The sequence below is a fragment of the Electrophorus electricus genome, chromosome 8 (genome assembly GCF_013358815.1).
Source record: "Electrophorus electricus isolate fEleEle1 chromosome 8, fEleEle1.pri, whole genome shotgun sequence".
Classification (NCBI taxonomy): domain Eukaryota; kingdom Metazoa; phylum Chordata; class Actinopteri; order Gymnotiformes; family Gymnotidae; genus Electrophorus; species Electrophorus electricus.
In genome coordinates this window covers 15,074,886-15,094,527 of record NC_049542.1, presented here as the reverse complement: position 1 = coordinate 15,094,527, position 19,642 = coordinate 15,074,886, and positions in this window count along the sequence as shown.

Genomic DNA, 19,642 nt, shown 5'->3' with positions numbered 1-19,642 from the left:
CTCATAAGTGTTATCACCTGGCTGATATCATAATTGGACCAAGGAACAGTGAAGCTGAACTAGGGCCTGACCAGAGAAGCTTAGTTTTGGCTTGGCCACTTTATATTTGGCTCTTGTGGTTGGCCTGGCACCTTGCTACAGGGAATATAATTTGCAGTAAAATGACAGGAATATTGGAGCCTGTCCATGTTTTGAGGCTCATTTATATGAGACATGCACTATTATGATTATATTATTATCAGTTTTGACTTAAAGGAAGTATATTTGGCCAGAAATTTCCCCAAACTGTATTTATAGTTTTTCATGTATGTTATTTTTAAGAGATGAACAAATCCATCAAGCATCCAAAGATTATTGGCTTTAATTTCCCATTGGTGGAAGGCTGTTGTGTTGTCTCCCTGCCTTCACCTACAACACCAAGCCTTATCGGAGTGTATTTTCCTGCTCAGTTGAAAATATCCTCAGTTCAGTTAGTGGGGCCAGCACTGAGAGTGGTAACTATGGAGAAGTCTCCACAGGATGCCCCTGGAGAGCAGCCCCAGAGGGCTCGGACCATTCTATTCCCACCCTGTTGCTGTTTGTTTACCACCACTTTGACTGTTTGAGACAGATGTTTAGCTGCTAATGTGGGCTATTTGAGTTTCTAATGTGCCTCAATTCGGACAAATGGATTACAGTCGTGTTATCGGCTGTCCTCTATAGCTGCATCAAGCTGGACCGTATCGGTGTTTAACGGATAACTGGGCTACTGTGGTCATGCTTTATCCAGCATCAGAATTTGTTTTGCTTCAGCCTTGTGTGATCAGTGTTGATTTGGAGAGCATGTTAAATAGCATGTTTGGTGTAATATAAAGAAGGTAAGAAAAACAGAGAGAGACAGAGAGAGAGATAAACAGTAAGAATGAGAGAGAGCAGGAGAGGTGAGATGTGAGATCTTACACTGATGTTGCATTTGGGGGCTCAGGTCCTCCATTAATATCCCTCTCAGGAGATGAAGATGTAAATATGGTGGATAAACTTATGTTGTTGTCATAGCAACAGTTCTCACCAGACTTTTAACCTTATTGAATCCCCCAGTGTGCCTCACTGATCTTGAATGTAGGTTAATACGAGCATTTCCAAATATGATTCCTATTTACAGTCTTAGCCTTTCCAAGCTTGTGTTTCTATGTCTGATTTTAAATGTTTGAACTGAAATGTGAAATAAACATTGTTTTTGAAACCTGTGATATGTTTTCCCCCTTATGGCTTGCTGCATATATAATATCCTACATTTTATGTCTGACTCCTTAAAGGCTCAAAATAATCCACAGTAACATGTTGTGGGATACCTCTGTAATTTCAAAGGTGTGCAAAGTCATTTTTTTAGAAATTGAAATGGGAAGTTAATAGACTCTGCACTCTTTTTGAGGAACATGATTAAAATATCCATTATGAAATCAGCTCTTGACTTTCTATGTTGTGGATTACTTTAATCTCGACAGCCTGATAAATTATGGAAGTCTGCTCTCAATCTAATGAGGTAATTGCCTAAAAGACTCATTGTTCCATTCACACGCAGTACCATCCCAGGGACACAACTCTCAGAGACTCTCATCTTTTTCCAAGCAATTAAGTTCCCTTTCCTGCACTACCCTGGTATATTCTTTTGAAAGAAAGCATACTATTTGACCTAAAATGTGCATGTGTCCCTCTCACGGTCACATACCACAGGCTGGGTAGGTTGTTCTACTAGCTTGTAGCCTTTGGCTTGAGGCCCATGTTGATTAGGGCATTTGCACTGGGTTGCGTTTTGCCAGCAATGGCACAGAGCGTGGTCAGTGTTACAGAAACAGGAAAAAGAAAATAGGCCTAATCCCTCGCAAACAAGCATGTTTGGCAGGAGGCTCTCCTGTGCTTGGCGGTGCAGGGGCATCTAGGCCAGAGGTAAGCGTGGGGTGAGAGCGGCCAGAGGAAGCCAGCTTAGCCCAGATAAGGGCGATCATGCTGAAAATGACTCTCAGGTAAGACCTATATCTCTGGATCTACAGCTAGAACAGGCCTTATCACAGCCAACCCTGATCTGGATCTTAAAGGCCAAGCTTCATGGTCTCCTTCTGCACACCTATAAGACAGTTGAGGGGGCAGGTTTGACATTGTTGGCCAGTATTAGGCCATGCAGATTGGTTGAGCTGGGGAGGATGTCACATTCTATTTGTCTAGACATCTGCTACATCATTTTTACATGATTCTGGGAATAGTACAAACAACAACTTAAAGTCTTTGATTTTAGGCCAATGATTACAAAAATTCTCTCTTTTTATTTGTTTATGTCTCTTATCATACATGTTGTTTGCCTTAAAGTTGTTCAAAGACAGCTTAAAGCTTTTGAAGCAGCCATTTTAAGGTCTGTTAGAAGTGAAAAAAAGTAAAATTGCTTCTACCTCTTGAATGTAATTCCTTCCATTCACCTGTAAGGCCTTCCCTTAGTTTGCATGCAAACAGTTTCAAAATTCTGTTGGTATATAAAGGTGGCAAGCTTGAAGCCCTAATTGTGCTTCTCCTAAGTGCACAAACCTCCAGCTGCATTAGCAAGGTGAATCTGAGTGAGAGAAGACTGAGGCTGGGAATCTGGAATACTCCCTTTCAGAATCACATCACCCAGGTCCCTCTGCACCAGATTTGGGATTAAAAGAGCCAGATTAAAAAGCTCAATTTAATTAGGGTGAATGGAGAGATCCTCCACATGAAAGAGCAATAACTACACTCTTGCTAGCTGAACGATATCTCAGGCCCTGCTGACTTCTATACACCGCAGGTAAGAATTTTAAAAAAATCAGTTCTCAGGGCTAAGGGGGTGGGAGAGGAGTGGGAGACAGAGGAAAGACTTCCGGAACATTCTCTGGCTATGATGCTGGTATCATCTTTCTCCTCTCACTCCTAAGTTGCCTGACAACCTTGCCCCCTCCCACCTCTGGCCTAAATGCAGATCAATTACAAACCACCAAAGTCAGGATGTCGCTTGTGATTCACAATGTCAGTTTCATGCTTTCAGAAACTGTTTGGCAAGTGCTCCCTCACTTTACATCTGCTAACCAATCAGGAAGGCGACATGTTGGAGGGAGAGGCAATTTAATGGTGTGACAGTTAACCAGAGAGTGTGGCGTGAGGAGACGGTGCTAGGCAGATTCTGTCTGTCATGGACTGATATTTATTTATATACTGTGGAGCACAAGTACGACACAAATAAAATGTCACATCTCATTTCCACTGTTGCCCTTTTGGGATGCAAAGAATCTGTTTAAATCTGAAGTGCAGACTGAGCTCTGGCTGATCAGACTTCCTTGAAAAGACCTCTGATGATACATACTGTGAATTAGTAGACGTGGACAATTTAAAATAACATAAATGTGCATACACATACACACACACACACACACACACACACACACACACACACACACACACACACCACATGCTTACATACACATTTACTCAACAAATGTGTGCCCTTTTATTAAGGCAGTATCTTTTTTCACTCATATTTCTGCTGAGGACACTTTAAGGATGTTGTGCTGATAATGCAGCTGCTAAATATTTATCATGGGCCCTCTCTCTGTGGAGCTTTTCATTGTGTGGTCATGTAACCCAGTGTCAGGGTATTAAGTATATCTCCGCACGCACTTTGTTGGCAGCAGCGTGGGCCCCGTGCGTGTTGGCCTCTATTACAGTCATGTTACTAGACTTCCTTGGCAAAAAGTGCAACTGCACTCTGCCTTGACCAAAGAGCACAAGATCTCTTTAAGGCATGTGCGCAAAATGGTGCTGCTTCCAGTGAGGCCTGGCTGTTCGAGCCCAAACAGTGCCAAAGCCATTTCACATGCTGAAAAGAGCCAGTCCACTAATCTATGAATGGAGAAGCAGGGGCACCCCCAGTGACAAATGTTATCTCCTCGTGGCATAGAGGGTTCAAACCTATTCAGCACCCCTGTGCTCAAGCCACCACTGAGATTATGTCACCCTAATCCCTAATGCGGGCGTTGGGCTGGCATGCAGGGCGACTGACTCCTTACGAGGCCAGTAGAGCGGGGATTGTTCTTCGTATTTCTTGCTGTGACAACGAAGGCGACAGCGGCCAAGGTGTTGTCACATCGCATTCATGTGTTTGAGGGGCTCTGGAGTTGCCAGGATAAATAGTTTTATAGGAGCTTCTCTCCTTTCCTCTGCGGCAATACATAAAATGCATAAGATGCATAATGTACAGAATACACTGTGGATTTTGAGGGCAAGAAGGCACCATGTCTACATTTGTCATATGAACACAACCTCTTTTTTTCCCCCTTAGGTTGGCTTTAGCCTGCTATGTGGTACAGTGGGAATATAAAGCCAAATAAATAAAGAAATAGGAAAATGCATTCAAATAGACATACAAGAAAAAAAATAAAAAAAATAATATATATATATATATATATATATATATATATATATATATATATATATATATATATATATATATATATATAGCAAAGAAAAAACCCAAAGCAATGTGGGGATTGGAAGAGGTTAGAGCTTCATTACTTTTCCCAGCCCGAAGGAGTCTGAACTTTCTGGTAGAGGAGCTGTTTAATTGATTCTTATGGAACTATGGGATTGATCACTCCAGAGCCTCTGGTATTCCTGTTGAGCACTCACACCTTCATAAGAGCAGGTCTGCAGTGCAGCCGATCTTTATTGGGCAACTGTAGTTCAGATACAGCGGCAGGCAAGCGGGCAGGGTCTGGAGCTGCCTCTCTGGCGACCCATTGGTTGTGCTTGGCTGTGCCACCTTGGTTTTATTTAATTGAGTTTGCATTGGTTTTAATTTAAATGTTGATGTAGCCTCAGATGAGGTCATTTACAGGGCTGCGATTCAGCGAGGCATAATTGAAGTTGGTTCGTTTTGTGGAGGTTTGGGGAATTAATCGCCGGACGCTCAAGGACACCCAGGCAAGATGTCCAGAAATTAGATGGGATTAATTGAAAATCTTAATTACTTTCTGAGGGCATAAACATCTCAATATCAATTAAAATGCGTTTCCACTGCTCTTGGAGGATATGGGGAGCAACAGTAATTAGATATTGAGAAGGATGAGACAACTCCAAGGGTTTGTGTATAAGCCCTCTGATTGAGCGCTGAGAATTACGGCACATAAATTATGAATGGCCACTTTCTTTCTCTCCCCACGCCGTTTACCAGTCACATCCTCCAAACCCTATTCTTTTACCTGTTAAGTGTAAACACTGCGAATTGTCTCCTTGAAGTCGAATAAAGTTGAAGGTTATGAAAATATGGCAAAGCACATTCCTGGTTATTATTGGAGTGTCTTAAATTATAGAGTGCATATTAAGCAGAGTTATATGACTGAGGCCAACAGGGAAATAATACCCTCCAGCCTGTGCCGTGTGGCACGCTTGAGTGGGCTGATAAAAACGGGTGTAAAAATGGGGTAGTGGATGAAGAAATGTTTTGGAGGTGTAAACGTGATTGTTATTCAAAGGACACTCCTGTGTCACTGCCAGCAGGGTGGCCAGTAGGCCTCCCTTCTCCTCTGCTCCCTGAATTTCACACTCATCTGTTTTCTCTTCATTTTGATTTTTTGATTCTCCTTTCCTCCTTCCTACTTCTTTTGGCTTCTGTTATTCCATTTTAATTTCTTAACTATCTGTGGAGAGTTGGGCAAAGGCCTTATGTTTTTTTAACGGTTATCTTTAGTTATCTTTTAACATGTATCTTTTAGTGGTGGTGACTCATGTTCTCTTGCTGCCAATCTCTCTTTTTTTCTCTCTTTCTATGTCTCTCTCTCCCTGCCTCTCTCTCTGTCTGTCTTCCTCTCCCACTTTCTTTATCTCTTTCTCCGTCTCTCTGTCTCTGTCTCTGTCTCTCTCTCTCTCTCTCTGTGTGTGTGCGTGTGTGTGTGTGTGTGTGTGCGTGTGTGTGTGTGTGTGTGTGTGTGTGTGTGTGTGTGTGTGCTCAGTGGGAAGACTCAGGTCTCGGCAGTCATGAACTATTTAGCCAGAAGGAAACAGGAGGGCTGCACCTTTAAACTGGGATTTCTGGACCAATCTGTGCAGTGTATTCGAATTGCAGAGTAACAAATGGACAGTGGAAAGGGGGTTTGTAATGGTGATTAGAGGCTGAAATTGGTTCAGATTTACAGTGTCAGTCAGAGATGGAGGGAGAGGAATAAGCAGTCTAAGCGGGCTAATGGATCCATCAGCTTGCTTGGGTTGCTCAGCGGGCCGGCCGAGGTCACCAGCCATCCGCAGGCGGCACAAAAGCACTTCAATTTTGTTAGGAAATGTATCAATTTAACTGACTCGAGCGGCGCACTGGAAACCTAATGAATCTGGACTCAATTTTCCACCACACTGCCTCTGTGAACTGCAGGAAACAATGTTGGTGGCGACGGGGTTGAGGAGGGGCTGCCGCGATTGGCTGCCTGCCTTTCTGCTGGCCCCAGCACCGGCCAGTGGGGGCGTCGCAGGCCGGCCTCCATTTATCTAGCGTTAGCCACCGCCCCGACCCACTGTCAGTCATCTAACAATGATGTCATTAAAGGTAAATTGGCCTCTATTTCAGCACGATGATAATGCTAATTGAGTGGCAAAACATAATACGGAGGGCTGTTGTGTGCCGCTGAAGGGGAGGAGGGGGACAGATTAAATGGCCATACAATGGTGGGTGTCAGGCACGGCAGATGTTGCTTTGTGCTGCGGACTGCATTGACATATCTCTTGCTTGTCAGGCCCAGGCTTTAGGAGAGTCTTACAGGGCCGAGGACCAGATGGTCCCGCACAGAGAGCCAGAATAAAGCAGTTAAACAGGGTGGCTGGTTATTAAAAAAAGACAACTCAGCCACAAGAAATGTGGTGGTTGGTAAATAAAAGGGAGCAAGACTGCCTTATCGATCTGGCTGCCTGGCTAATGAAAGGCCCCTGGCTGGCAGGCGTTGTGTTTGTTTAGGGGAAGGCCTCAGATCAGCCCTGCCCCACCACCTCCACCAACACCACCACCACCCTGCCCCACGCCACGTCTCCAACCCCCACCTCGCCCCTGTACCCCTCATCTCCCCCACAGTCACTGCCTGTGTCCTGAACACTGGAGAGAGGGAGCGAGAGAAAGCAAGATGGGGGGTGGTTGTTAGACTGCTCTTAACACACATTAGTACAGCTGCACTGAGATCACTGCTCAGCAGACATGCAGGAAGTGTTATGACATGATGTGGTATTACTCAGTAGAGCGGTCCTTTGCTTCTCAATGTTGGAATACACATAAGCTGAAGATAAATTGCTTAGCATCACCTGATGCTAAATTTTTGATCCAAATCTTTGAAATCTACATTTGCTGCACCCGTGTCATCAGTATCTTTTTATAGTTATAGTATACTAAGTGTTTCTTCACTTAATTGAACCTGCAATGTTATGTTTGATGTTGTATTCATTCTTGTCCCTGGAGATGAGAATGTCCTTGGGCTGGAGGCTACTGTAGTATTTCAGTGCTGCATTGAGGTCACTGGGAGTGTGATGGCTATTTACAAAGGTCACAGCAGAAGTCAGAACTGAATATTGCACATGTTACAGCATGAAAAAGGTTTGAAGCACTGATGCACTTAATAGTGGTCTTCAATATATTTCCTCTTCCTCCTTGTATTGCAGACTTCATAACATTATTTTATGAACGTAACAGAACTTTACTGGCTATAACACTGCCCAGTGTGCACAGTTCTTATCGCTTCCCAGTTGATCTTGTAAATGCATCTGGATTTACAGTGAATGATTAGGTGAGATCTCGCTTAAACAAAGCCAGAGAAGAAGTTGGGCCTCTACAAAACAACAGAGGCATGCTCATCACTCACCCTATCCTACAGCTCATCGCTCACCCAGCTCATCGCTCAACCAATCCTACAGCTGTTTTGTGTGTACTGTTAGAGCACCATCCAGGCTTTGAATAGACACTAAATGCCTCTAGTGTTCCTGTGGGTCAAGGGTCAAAGTGCAAGACACAGCAATTGTTTGTATCATAGGGCCTAGTCTCTGTGTTCAAAGAGGCGGACCGGAGCCCTGGGTCATGGTGAACGGAGGGACAGGCGTCAGCTCGTGCGTCTGGGCCATTCTTTATCTAACTGCACATTCAGCAGGCTTGTTTGCCCCGTCTGCCTGGCTGAGAATTGAAATAATGCGGCCCCCTCCACTTGACCTCCCTCATTATTACTAGCACTGATCTCATTTGGAAGAGCAGGCACCAGCAGTTTCCATCGTGTCTCAGTTGTCCTCAAAGCAAATCCGATTGAATGGGTCTGCTAAATAGGAAATGACATTCTCTTTCATTTTGTGGTTTGCTAAAAAAAAAAAAAAACTGTTAAGAGAATTAAAAGTAAAGGTTGATAGTGTTCTTTATGTTACACCTCAGTACAAAGTCTGAGTATCCCAGCCCTAATATTTTCAGTAATAATTTCTTTGTTGTAATTATTATTAGATAACATTATAGTCCAAATAGCCTTGTATAAATAGTCTAGCCTACATATTGATAATAATTGCTTTGAAGTAATTGTTATTCAATAGCACCTATTGCTGTACACTGACAGCTAAAAAAAAACAAAAAAAAACAACAAAAACAACAGTATCTAGATTGATGATATGATTAAATCTCTTGATGATAATCTATTTAAAAACAATTGCTGTTGTGCAAGGATATTGGAGACTGATTTTAGGTAAATAAAAAATCTTCTCCACAGGCTAACTATGACAGGACTACCACGGACATAATTACAAATGTTTGTTTGAACTGGATAAAACAACTCAAACAATGATTTGTCAAAAGCACAGCAGAAGCTGTATTTGCTCAGAAAACTGCACTTTTGACATACAGAAAAAAGTACTCATTCTGTCTGTTAAAATCAAATATTGAATGCTTTAACACAAATTGTGTCTAATTTTCAGGTTATTTTTGGTTTGAATATTAGATGCTAAGCCCAGCTACATAATACTGTGATATTGGGTGGTAGTACCGTAGGTAGAACAAAAGTCTTTTGGCATTGTATAAGAATGGTGCTGTGTGGGATATTTTGTCCAGTAATGATCTCTCTTTGCTGTATTGTGAATTGGATCTCCTTCTTTAAGGTTGCTGGTGTACCCTGATTTAAGTCTGTTTGGATGTGAAGTTCATTTACTCTGAAGGACATTTTAGTAGTCAATGCCAATTTGAGCTGATTTTGGAACTGTTCAGTATTTTAAAGTGGAGATAAGAATTGTGAAGGGTATTTAGCTATTGCAGCTATTAATGCTATGGGCATGAAATTAATGAAAACTTCATAATGGTATTTACTGGTTGTTATATATTGTTCAAATGTACATATATGTAAATTTTACTGTGTCATTTATGCTATTTAAACAAACTGCCCTGTAAAAAGATAATAAAGATCTACTATTACATTGTGGAGTTGTGTTACAGTATATGGATTCATGCCAGTACACTGAAGTATTATAATTGTTTATATAAAAATGCACAGTGGGGTAATCTGATTCTTTCTTAGATTTTGTAATGCAACATCCATAAAAAGAGACATAAGAATATATGAGGAATAAGCAAGAAGATTTATCAGAGAAATGGCAGATAAATTCTGGAAACCTCTGTGCAGCACTGAACTGCTCTTCCAAGCTTCAGCGTGAGCTAAAGTGAAGTGGAGCAAACACTGTCTAAATTGTTCTCATCCTGCTCTGCCACCACTATCACTGTCCTGAACCACCCAATCAGGGTTAGTCTGGGAGTGCTAAGTGAGCCTGATGATCAGAGCAAAGCTCAGATTGATGTGTGATTTGCTGAGATCTCGCTGCACATCTGCCCTCTCCTCTCTCCATCAGCCTGCTTCCTCTTCTCCTCTTTGTCATTTCAGCTGGAACAAACATAAATAAGCAGGCAGATTTGTGTCCGCGCCCCAAGGACAGCAAAAAGTTTGAGATGCTATTTGACAGGTTCCCTGTGACTATTTTATTTTGCTTCTCTCTGTCCCCTAGGTGTTTGACTGCGAGACATTTAATCGAGGGACTAGGGGTTTCATATCAGTAACAAAAATCAAATAATGCAAGATGATTTACTCCCCCTAGCAACCGGGGAGTGCGCTCTTAGCAACCAGCCGAGCCTCGGGCGTCAGTGTAATCAGCTTGAAAATATTTCAATTATTGTGTTGATTTTAGTGGATTTGAGAGGCGGTCGGAGAGTGCCTGGGTACATTCAGCCCATGACCTGCAGAGGAAGACATTGATTTAAACAGGTGTCAGAAAGGAAAAGTAGAGGCAATTTAAATGGGAATGGGATAGGCAAAGTCATTGAGCACTGTTCAACACATGTGTGACATCCGCCTGCTGCTTCCAAATCAATGCAGCTCAACTGAACGGAGAGAGGACAAAATGAAAAGGAAAGAAAGAATCACCTTGAGGAATCATCCATCTGGTCTGGTCCACTGGAGCAGGAGCCTGGCTGCTCTCATACTCCCTTCTACATCCCACTGTCAGATCTGCCACAATCTTCTTGTACTTTCACATGGAAGCATGATTTTGAGGAATTTAACTTTAGGAAAAAATACTTAAACAGATGAGACTAGAAGCAAAGTGTTATGTTTTCAGCAGGTCTCCAGGTCAGAGTTCAAACCAAAGGGGTCCAGCGCTGGTGAATAAACTGCAACAATACTTGCTCAGGTGGCCTAAGAAGAGTATCCTCACTTGTGGAGGCAGGCTTATTTGTTGGCAGCTGTGCTGAAAAGTTTAGCATGTTGACAAAACTTAAATTTATGGTTGGAATCGTAAATTTCCCTACTATTTGTGTTAGCATTGAAAGTGCTTAGAATTATCCTTTTAAATGAAACCTGCATGATTTAAAAAATGCCAGAGGATATGTAGTCATATATAATTCTGTTTTTCACAGTATTTTAATGGGAAAGAAAAGTAGATATTGAATTGTGAGTTGTAATCTTTTTTTGTTGAAAACCATAATTTGTCTTTAAAGGATCCATTAGGGCAAAATTTAGTAGTGGTGGCCACCATTATCTTAAGTGGGGAAAATATTAACACTGGCCCTTCATTGAATTTGCAGGGTTATATTTAGCATGCAAATTGATTCCTTTCACTGTTCCACAAATGCAGATCATTTCAGCAAAGCTAATTTGGAGATTTGGAGAGGAGACGGAATTGTAATTAACAGAACAGACTTCCTGTCCCAAGCCCAGCCTGCAGCTCCTGTCTGCCTCCATAGATCTTCAGTGAAGGTGGTGGCACATTCCAGTCCAGCCTTATCTACCATTAACTGCGATGTTCTGTAACATCCCCACTATTGCTGATCCTTATTTTATGTTAGTCCTCTGTTGAAAATTTTTTTGGGCTAGTGAATATGGAGCCCCTTGATTCCACTAGTCTCTGTAGTCATTGTTCTTTATGTCACTGTAAACTGAAAGTGTATTATTCACTGGAGAAGACAGTAAGAAAACACTCCTCCTGCATAGTACAGGCACACAGTTTTGGAACTCAGTAACAAAAATATACATAAATCATACAGTAGTGTGCATACATGCAACAGACCTACCTGTAATGTTTATTTCTCCTCTCATCATTTTCTGTGAAAATGAATAGTGTTTCAACTCTGGGCCCAACATCTTAAGGAGGACTCAGGACAATTACCAGAACCTTATTCTCTATTCGTATTAGCAGCAATTAAATGTGTTCTTTATGGTTTATCACATGAATCCCCTACTGCTATCAAAAGCCCACTGTCATCCCCAGAGCTGTAGGCGTGTGTAGGTGTTATTTGTGCTTCTAAATATGTGGGTACCAACTTTGTCATCTTTTCTCTAAGGTAATAGATTTGTTATGTTCATTAGTATCTTTTGTGCCCAAAGTAAATTACAAGTAACTGAGACATAGGATTGAATCATGTTTTACAGTGCCCTCTGTGTTGCTTTGGTTACTTTACCAATTCAGTCATAGTTTATTGATTTATGTCATGAAACACATACTAAATTCATGAAACCTTAATTAATCTAGACTTCCCCTTCAGAGAACATACTGTGCTCAATATATCGTCCTACTGATAAGTAGTTGAATAGAGGCCCTTGCATCACAGCTCACGCCACTGTGGCTCGTTCTCTCACCACTCTACTCGCTTAAAACTTGTGAAAGATGTTAGAGAAAGTTAGCGTTAATGCCCTCATTTTAGAAAGACAAAAAAAAAATAAAATAAAAAAATCCACAAGAGAATCTGGAACGTAAGTTTCGCTAATGCGTGTGATCACACATTAATCGTCTGACAGCATCTCACTTTCCTCGGTTAGTCTATTAGGATTTTAGACAGAGGTAAGGTCTAAGTGTCAGGTGTCATAATTTAATTGCGTTGTTTTCTGTCTCCTGCACTGTAGGGACTGGGCTTCAGGCTAATCTGCGTATTGCTCCGTCACTCTCTCTCTCTCCTTTCCCTCGGACTTTTTTTGTTTAATTGGGGACACAACGGGTTCACCTCGCATTTAGCTTTTATCTTGACCTTAGAAGATTAACTGCCGATAAAGATAATAATCTTCTGGCGACTCTGTTAAGGGGGAACAGCGTAATTTTCTCGTGCTGTCGATGACTGCACGAAACCCTCGACAATTATCTTAACTCTTGCATGTTAGTTTTGTATTGTTCAAAAGAAAAACGCACTTTCGCAAACATCATTAGGCTATAGGGTAGCCTACCGTTAATTCAGATGGACAATGAACTGATATTTAATAAATACCCAAGTGGTTCACATCTCAATGGATTTTTTTTTTTCCAAAAATTTTATAAACCGACACAATGAAGCAAGGATTTGAAGAAAGCAATCGATGTACGACATTTATCGAATGCCTGATCTTTGAGCGAACGATCACGCTTGTGGGATCAGAGAACCTGTCGCATTGTCGTCGTGAATGTTTCCGGCTTGGAGAGCACGCTCTTTTCTGGGTTCTTGATCACTGGCACCAAGGATTAAAACACCTCGTGAACTTCATGCACTCGGGAAAGCTTTAATCTAGTAAACCAGTGGGATTAGTGAATGGCATTGCATCTTTTCCGTGCCAAAATAACTCAAATGCAGTGTCCCTTCTAAGGCCGCACGTTTGAAATTGCTGCAAAAGGACTCCTCAAACATTTATTATTTATTTATTTATTTATTTATTTGGTAAGTGAATTCCCCTTACATCAAGACTGAAATTCATTCTGAACGTTTGAACTTGGTTGGGGTAGTATAGACTGTTGGGATGAAAAACACTCTGGAAATAGTCATTATTGAGCTCTAATTTCTGACTTCTACTGCAATGATGCAATTTATAGTTGAAATAAATGCAATGCTATAAATGATAAGTGAAAGTTTTAGTTTTAAAAATATAGAATAGTGTGACTATAAAATGTAATTGTTCATATCATGTATGCATTAAAGTAGGAAGATAAATATATAAATCAAAGATTAGGTTTTCTGGATAACAGTGCAAAATCTAGATTGATTATACAAAAGTCTATATTGTTGCACTGTACAGCATAACTACATTTCAAACATATGTGAAAATAAAATTCTCTCTTACCATCCCTTTCCATATATTACTTTACGTCCCTTTCTATATATTACTTTACGTCCTTTTCTATATATTACTTTACATTTGCTGGCCAGGCACCTGTGGCAAAGCCCAATGTTGTTAAAAATTAATGTCCTATAGCTTCAATGTACAACAGGCTTTAAAGGCTGTAGATGCTGCTTTAATTATTTCTTGCTTGCCTAAATCGTTTCTTTTGAGAGCCCGAGCTACACATCGATAGCTCTGAAATGAATGTTATGTCTTGAGACGTTCCTTCCTCAGGTTCTCCTCCAGCAGCCATTATGGTGGAGAGAAAAGCAATCCACAGCCATCCTGGGACCACTGATAGATATGGTCACACTTTAGAGTGGTAAACACTATTGATTCTGTCCCACTATCATCTCTAATGTTCTTCCAGCCACAGCACAATGGGAGTCTTTATGACTAACCACACCCACTTGCCAGGTTAGAACAAGGTGTGTGGTGAGATTTTTTTTTTTTTGGGAGGGGGGGCCGTGTAAGTACTCTGCTTGCGGCTTTTAGGCGGAGAGTGTCAGTAGTGAAGTGTTTCTGGGCTGTCACATCTTCCCTCTTACTTTGCTCTAATGTGATCGATTGGGCCAGCAACAGGGTCATAACCTGCTCTTCTACAGGATGCTTTGGTAGTGACATTTCAGGCACAGTTAGGCACTGTTTCCCCGGGGCCATCAAATAAAACATGAAAAAAGTGGATCCTGAGAGAAATTAAGTTTTGGGGGGAGTTTGAAGCATTGTGAGCCCCCGTGAGCCCTGGACTGAGGTGGACATATGTTCCATTACGCAGTGTGAGGTTTGGATTCTCAGTCATGTGGATGTTAGAATAAAATCTGAGGTCTTGGCCCAGATGTGTGTGCAAAATAAAGTGGTTGAAGACTATTGTGACCATCATAACACAAACTAGGGAACAGTAATTTTTCCTTAAACTCATAAATTAACTTGGTTTTAGTTCACCATCTGCAGTATTAGTGTAACCAAATAAGTAATAACAAACACATCCACTGAAAATTGCTTTAATAACAAAAATATCTTGAGTTCTCATTAAAGGTACCACTGCAAGAGAACATATCTGCTTAGCACATGTGATTATGTTTGATAAGGAGCTATCTCTCTGTGACCCTCAACACCACCCCACCCCCCCAACTTTCAACGAACATCTCTCTAAAAGAAAGGACAACCTATTTCTTCTTTCTATGAAACGGATAAGGTTAATACAGTTTAGTGTACAATAATAATGACTAATTATACCTAGGTTAACTATACCCTATGGCAATTCCTTTCATGTCCTGCTAGGCTGAGCTTGACCCAAATCAATGGCAACAGTTATCATATTAATCCCTGTAACAAAGCATAACCTCTAACTGAAGAGTATTGGGAGGAAATGGGTTCACTTTGTTGGTCCATTAAATTTCAGAACCCATTGAAATAAATTTGGGGTACAAAAACAGCCTTCTATAATCAGACATTATAATATACTTTACTATTCTATCATATATATGTTAGCAATTAGCTATGCTTGCTAAGTCCATTTACGCTTGATGGTATGAATTGTTAAGCAGTCTCTTTAGACTACTGATTTCTTGCTGCTCCTAGAACCACCAGAAACACAAAATAACTTCACACTTAACTGTAGTTTTGGTATTTCTCATTTAACTGAAGAATTACCATCATAAATTTAACAAACATTATGTTTTACCAGTACTCAAATAATCATATTAATTTACACTGTAATGTTCATCTCAAGAGAGCCAAAAGAGTTTCAATGCATTGTGACCAATCAGTCGTCATATTCTAAATGTACAGATCCGGGACTTCCTCTGTTCTATTTCTTCTCACTTTTAACTGAGCTATATAGCTTTTGCTGTGAGAAACATTAATTTAGAAGAATGTCAGAATTATTACCAGCTTCCAGGCTTCTCATTGGTAGACTTGTTTGAATAGCGTCAATAAAAATAAGACATTTTTGTTTACTTAATCATATTCTGTGAGATGAAGAAAGAGCATGTGAAGCTAGAACATACAGGCTAGTCTATTCAAGTCTATAACACAAGAGTTACATTCAGAATTTTAAAATGCTCTGAATTCTTTTAGGCTGGAAAGATGCAAATATTTTATGAATTCATTATTGTTAACATTATGTTGTGAATACATCATCTGAATTTTAAAACATTTTCAATTCTCACTTGTTGACAAGAGTAAGAGTCCTACTTGGCCAAGGGGAAATGGCCTAAAGCTCATTTGGGCTCTTAGGGGTAAAATGTCCCTGGTGTTTATAGTGTTATTCATGATCTGAAACCAAGTAGCAAGTAGCTATTAACCACAGTGTCAGAGCAAGCAGCTATTACCCACACCAGCTGAACTGCACATGATTCAATTTTGGATCCTATTCCTTTACAAAGAATTGTTTTAAAATCAGTCAGGCCCTGTGGGGTGTCTAGAGTGGAAGATGCCAGCAAATGATCAGAGTGGAGCTTATTTATCTCTCCCATAACTAGAGTAATTTGCGACCTATAAAGAGCTGACAGGCCCAAATAGATTTGGACAGTGTTGCCTTAACATCTGGAAACACTATTTAACTCATCCCATCTCTGGAAGTTTTCACACTTCACACTTCATTAACCTCCAGAGCCTGGAGTCCTGGGCAAGACAGGAGGAGCAAAATGCCTGTTTACACAGTGCTTTCTACACTAGCAGAAAGTGGTTTCGCCATCCTAGCACCACACAAGCATGGGAGAGAGAGGTACAGGTGCAGAGCCCCAGAGGCTTGCTTTCCCACCCACCTCCATTTTCACTTCTAATTGATAATGAATCAGCTCTGAAGTGAAAATGAGGCTGAAGTGTCAGATCACAGTTGCAGCGTTTACTGTGAAGTGCGTTAATTTTGATAGGTAGCTAGAGGCTTTTGGTTTTAATTTCTGAAATGGACACATCAGTTAGTGATGCATGTAACTGGTAAAATTGCTGGCATAGTAACAGTATATCTAATTAGTGTTATGGTTTGCACATCTACCTTTTCAAATATAAACTGGTTCCTCCTCCTACAAATTCAGAAGCATTTTGCATGCACAGTTTATGAAGGACCTCTGTCCGAAACATAATTTTTCTGAAGGCCATCTCTCTCTCTCTCTCTCTCTCTCTCTCTCTCTATCTATCTATCTATCTATCTATCTATCTATCTATCTATCTATCTATCTCTCTCTCTCTCTCTCTCTCTCTCTCTCTCTCTCTCTCTATATATATATATATATATATATATATATATATATATATATATATTTGAGAGAGAGAGAGAGAGATGTGTGTGTGTGTGTGTGTGTGTGTGTGTGTGTGTGTGTGTGTGTGTGTGTGTGTGTGTGTGTGTGTTATTGTGTTATTGACTGCAGAGTTTATTGTAACTGAGCTTTATTTGAGTAGAGGTTTCTGTACAGAACTGTTTGGCTCTCACTGGACTGTATTGAATTAAAGGTCAGGAGGCTACATCTTCAGATTTGGGGATGTCCAGCCTGGAGTACACCTAATATGATTCCATCATTGACTTGTTCTAATCAAAAAGACCTTCAAACTGATGTAATTTCACCAAGATTTATTATTAACTTTTCTTTTCAATGCTGTTCCTACTTTATTATTTTTTTATTTTTTTTTGGAAGAGAAGTTACTAGCAAAATGATAATTGGAGATGCTTAGCTTGCCTTAAGGAACTGAGGTTCAAGAGAACTGTGTCCTTTGGGGCCTTTAAAGCAGAAAGAAACATTTTAGCTGTAGATTAATGCTGCAGTGATTTGCATTGTGAATTATATTCAAAATATCCAAAGAAGTGAGGTTCTGACAAACAAACCTGTTAAATAACAGGATAGGTATAAAATGCTAGAGTCAGTGGACTAATTTCAGTCTTGATATATACCTTAAAGTGTCGAACAGCTCTCTGTCAAGCAACTGGGCTCCAGAATAATCATGAACTTCAAGAACAATGTCTGAAAGAAAATGTAGCTGGAATATGTAAGCCTGAAGGCTGTATTAATGTTTTTAGAACAATTAAATTACAATTTTAAAAGTGTCAGCATGTGATTACATTTCAATCACCAATGAAATTTTGGTGCCATTCAAATTTGCAGCTATTACCAATAATTGACACTGTTTCTGATGTGATGTAGCTGCAGAATGTGTCTGTGAAATAGGTTTCGAAGATTATTTGTTTAAGTTTGGATTGTTTCTGTTGATTCTATACACTGCAATTAAAAATCCTTTTACTGTGACTCTTAGTAGAGTATGATTGTTTTACATGTTGTACTTAAATGATGCTCCTTAAAAACATTACCACTGACTTCCATGTGAAATCCATTTTACAAATCTTGAAGTATAGCTCTGCAGTCTCAGGGAGGCAGGAATTATGGTATGATGCTGATATGCTCAGGTTGTGAGACCTAGTGATATGTGCTTTCATAAGAAGTGAGAAATCTTTTGCTAGCGGCAAATTTACCTTTTTTTATTAAACAGTACATTTATCGAACAAAGTCCAAATATAGGATGAATGTAATAAAATATATTAGCAGTGATACTACGTCAGTATCATTACACAATGCCCAGGCTGTGTTATTCTTTTCTTTTATATGTTGTACAGAATCAGTCCATTAAAATATATGAAGATTGTTATTCACTTAGTTTAATGAGGCATTAGACATGTGCCTCTGCACTGTGACTTGGTTTGTTGACCAAACTGCATTTGCTGCAGTTCCTCTTCAATTTGCTCCATCCATGTAGCGTTCACATAAAAACAACTGACACGTGCCTAAGAATGTTCATTTGGCTCAAATTCTGTGGTTTATTAGATGAAATTGGTTAATGAAACACATCTCAAAAGGTGATAATTAGCAGGCAAGACCAAAGCAGTAACAGCTTGTTTCATATTTAATAACCCCAATGACCAGGGGACATACTGTCAATGTTTGGGTCATGCTTATGAGCTGACTTACACCAGGTCACAATTGTAGCCTATTTATGAAGCATTTTAAATGTAAATACTTGATAATGACAAAGTAATCTTGTTCCAAAATTGGTTGTTGCCACGTGTCGATTGCTATAAATGTATCTTGCATTTTATATTTAAGACTAAACATTGACTACTACGTTGTTTTGTTTTGTTTTTGTTTTTTTGGTGGGGGTGGGGGGGTGGGGTTGGGGTTGCCTTTTTTCAAATTTGATGTCTTTCTATATCTCGTGCTGTATCTAATAGATTTGATAGCCTGCTGTGAGTGTTGCCTCTGTAAGTCCGTTATTTACTGTTTCCGTACTAAGGCGTGAATCCGCGCACAAAAGCATCCAGGACGATTTGAGAATATAAACTAATTAATAATTTTTTACAGAGGTCTCTATGCTCTATACAGAAAAGTCTAAAATGCTTTTAATACTTAAGAACAGTTACCCAATCATGTCTTCGTAATTTTGGGTTGACTACAATCCAATCGACGTCTTACATCAGATGAAGCTGACATTTTCCATCTCCTGTTTTTATTGGTAAATCAAACAAGGCGAGCAATGTCTGAAGAAGAACAAAACGCGTATACATAGGCCTACAATCAATAGTCCATCATTTTATAAGAGGTGCTTAAATCAAAGTTCATTCTCGTTTCAATAAGAGGGGAGTGCGCAAAGTGATTACAGGGATGACACGACGCTGCAGTGTCGGCAGCCAAAGAGGAGCAGCGCCCACTTGGATCTCCCTCACAATCACTTAAAACGGTACTTGACTTTTGGCTCCTATCCTGCAGCTACTCCGCATTGCATTTTTGGATTATTTTACACCGCGTGCCCATTAATTCACCGGTGGACCTCATCGCTCTTATCTCTTCCATGCAAGCGTGGGTTTGGATAATAATTGACATATGCATTGTTTTACGCTCGATCTCTAAATTGATTTTGCAATCACATTGAAAGACACAAGGAAATCCGTTGAAATGTATATCATGTCAAAAAATTGGATATCACTTAGAGGTTGGGACCACACTCAGTGTGGTCCG